This window comes from Entelurus aequoreus, linkage group LG05 (assembly GCF_033978785.1).
Source record: "Entelurus aequoreus isolate RoL-2023_Sb linkage group LG05, RoL_Eaeq_v1.1, whole genome shotgun sequence".
In the NCBI taxonomy this organism is placed as follows: domain Eukaryota; kingdom Metazoa; phylum Chordata; class Actinopteri; order Syngnathiformes; family Syngnathidae; genus Entelurus; species Entelurus aequoreus.
This window is the reverse complement of record NC_084735.1, coordinates 28,220,588-28,224,613: the sequence shown is the minus strand read 5'-3', so window position 1 is coordinate 28,224,613 and position 4,026 is coordinate 28,220,588.

Genomic DNA, 4,026 nt, shown 5'->3' with positions numbered 1-4,026 from the left:
CCCTCTTTTCGCTTAGTGTATAGCCTCTGTGCATATATGTGTGTGTGTGTATATATATATATATATATATATATATATATATATATATATATATATATATATATATATATATATATATATATATATATATATATATATATTTCAACCTTCAATTCAATTAAGAATAAATATTAAGATATAATCAAAACTGTATTGTATTTTAAATATTTATTTCGGACATGATAAAAGAAGAAGAAAAAGAAACCCAAAACAACAGCAATGCTCAAAAGAAATACCAACATAGTGATTTTTCGAATATGTTTACAGTTACATGTTTACAATTTTAAATTCTAACATTTCTGCTAAAGGGTAGGAAGAAGCAGAGTTTATTTAATCCTACCACTTTCCTGTCTTGAAATAAATTCTAACACAATTGTTCACTTCTATTTTCGATCTTAAACACAACAATTAATGAATGAATACATATCAATAGAGTTCACAATGATCGGTAGTTCATTTACTGAATGGTTCACATAATTTACTGAATATGTGATAGATGAAGTGTCATTCATCAATCAGGTTCAATATTTTTATCAGTATTCCTCTTCCCTGTGCTTTGTACACTTTGAGTTTGAACAGTTTCCCAAACTGGATCACATCAGTACATGGTTGACTTATTTGCTTCATCCGTTCCATAATTTAATTCCACATACTGACATACAAAAGGTCTCAAGGGTTGTACGTGCATACAAATGTTTTAAGTTTTGTCTAAGATTATAATTCTCCTCTTTTTTGAGAAGAATTGTTGTACATTGTTGGGTAGCAGGTTATATTTTGCTTTATGCATGATTTTAGCTGTTTGCAAAAGCACCAAGTTTTTGAGTTTCAATATTTTTGATTTGATAAATAAGGGGTTTGAATGTTCTCTATATCCAACATTATGTATTATTCTCATTTTATTTTGCTCTTTCAATCTCTATTTGTGTAGAGTACACACCACAAAAGTCAGAAATTATAGAACTTTTTAACTTCTAAAAAGTAAATTTTGAAGTCACTACGAACAATATATCGGATATTTATTGACTGACAACATGTTTAGAGTAGTGTAGAGTGCTTACAAAAACTACAAAAATCAAAAGCCATCAACCGGGCATTGTATTACCGATTATACCATCAGTGTGTGAATGTGTGTGTGAATGGGTGAATGTGGAAATAGTGTCAAAGCGCTTTGAGTTCCTTAAAAAAAAAGGTAGAAAAAGCGCTATACAAGTATAACCCATTTACCATATACCCACAGGAAACCATCCCTGGAATTTATGGCCTTCCAAAAATACACAAAGATGGGGCTCTCAGACCCATTGTCAGCAGCATTAACTCAGTGACATACAATATTGCTAAGTATGAGACCCTGGGTATGACGTTAAACTACATCCAGGCATGAGATGGGAGGTTGTGTGTGGGGTTAGTGAGTCCCAACTAACGTCTATAAAATGCACACAAAGAACCGTTTGCACCTTCTCTTGTGACTGGCGGGCGGTCAGCGCCATAAAGCGGAGCGGGTCTCTGGGTAATTGGGGCGCGGACAACCAACAGGACAGACTAAGTTCAACAGCCCAGTAAGGCAATTAGTCTAGGAGAAGGATCTCTGATATAAAATACCCCTTCCAACCCGCACCAAGCCAGCATGGAAGGTGTAGGCTAATAACCAGCATGAAGAGTACGCCAAGAAGAGGGCCCCAGTCCCCAGCAGTTCCAGAGCTCCAGACCAAGATGGCGGTTCGTTAAGGCAAGGAACAGGGGGTGCTAAGAATCCCTGATCGTTCACTATGGCAGAAACATTCTGAGGCTTTCGTCCAGCAGTGGACTGACAACGGCTGATGATGATGATGATGAGGCCAACATTTTAGCACCTTTTTGTTGGCAAAACACCACATCATGTCCAAAACTCCACTGACTTTGTAGCAAAGATCAGAGATCTAAAACAGGACAAAAATGAAACTATAGTTTCATTTGACGTCACCTCCCTGTTCACCTCTATTCCGACCCAGGATGCAGTAGAGACGGTGAGGAAACGTCTACTAGGTGCTCACACCTTACAGGATAGATCCACACTAAAACCAGAACAGATTTGCTTTTTGCTGGAACTTTGCCTTAATACTATATGCTTGAAAAGAGAAACTGGAAATTGTGTTGTATCATATTGTATGCATGCATGTTCGAAATAAACTTCAACTCAACTCAACTCAAAAGTACAAACCCCAAAACCAGTGAAGTTGGCACGTTGTGTAAATTGTAAATAAAAACAGAATACAATGATTTTCAAATCCTTTTCAACCTATATTCAATTGAATAGACTGCAAAGACAAGATACTTAATGTTCGAACTGGAAAACTGTTGTTATTTTTTGCAAATTTGGAATTTGATGCCTGCAACATGTATCAAAAAAGCTGGCTCTCTCTCTAGGTTGTCCTCAGACGAGCCTTCCATCATTGTCTCCAGTCATCCCGGTTCTCCATACATCTGGCCAGCTCGTTGGTGCTTTGCGCTCCCGCATCATTCTTGAGTACATCCACATATGTTACAGTGGGACGTCCTTGTGACTAGTGCCCATGTGTTGGCTCCCACTGTACCAGTTTGCTGCATGGCTGGCAGCGCCTGGTGTCTTTGGCAGTGTCCTGCTGGTCCCATTCTCCTGGCTGCTATTTTGTCGCTCACCCTGTGTATTCCAGCAAACAGATTCTTGTTGGTAACGTGTACATTTGCTGATGTTGAGCACTACACGTAGCATTCTGGTGTAGCACCTGTCTAGAGACTTCTGCAGGGTCCAGCAATCACTGCCAAATAGGAGAACAGATTCCACAGTCGCGTAGAAGAACCTGAGTTTGATTAGCCGGGGGAGATTGTAGTTCCACACACTGGCCATGCCGTTCAGGGCCCTCCATTCAAGTGCCTTCCTCACTTTTAGATCCTGCTCTGTTGAGTTGACCCATGAGCCCAGGTACTTGAAGTCACTGACTTCCTTCAGAGCAGAGCACAAGTGGCAAAAAAAGACTGAGAAAGTTGAGGAATGCTCATCAAACACTTACATGGAACATCCCACAGGTGAACAGGCTAATTGGGAACAGGTGGGTGCCATGATTGGGTATAAAAGCAGCTTCCATGAAATGCTCAGTCATCCACAAACAAGGATGGGGCGAGGGTCACCACTTTCTGAACAAATGCGTGAGCAAATTGTCAAACAGTTTAAGAACAACATTTCTCATCGAGCTATTGCAATGAATTTAAGGATTTCACCATCTATTCCTTCGGTTCGGCACACACGTGATCCGCGGTTTGATATATGAAACAAAATAAAAAGGTGTTCGAACGTTCAGTCCACACACAGCGTGGTCTATGGCGTCACACGACATAGTGGTCATGGCGAGCGGAGTAACGGAGGAGCTTCAACGCCCCGCGCCATTTAATCGGTGTGTTTATAGGTGCAGACTCCGTTGTGCAAAACGAGGGTTTTAAACGTGCTTGAGCCATGTTGCGTCATCCCGTCGCGCACCCACTTCAGCGATAAGATTGTGCCAGATCTTTATGAGCAGGAGAAGAAAAAAGTTGTGGATGAACTATCCCGAGCATCATCTGTTGCGCTCATGACAGACTGGTGGACGTCCAGGGGAACTATAAGCGCTCATTTCATCACAGCAGAAGTCTGTGATGAATGATGTATGTAGAACAAACGCCCCCTTGCGCAGGTACTGACACAAGCAGTGGAGGAATGGAAGATAAAGATATCCCAGTCACAAGTGATAATGCCAAAAATCAAATAAATGCAGTGAATGAGGCAGGACTAGGACCACAGATAGTGCATGTAGTGAATTTGGCATCACATCTCAGTCAATAGGATGGAGCACCTCCTTGGGAGGATCAGGAAGGAGGTTTCCTACTTCCACCCAAGCACAACAGCTGCTCATGTGCTTAAGACAAAGCAAGAAATGCTAAAGCTGCCTACTCATAAGCTCATATGATGTCCCAACGAGGTGGAACTCCACTTATGAT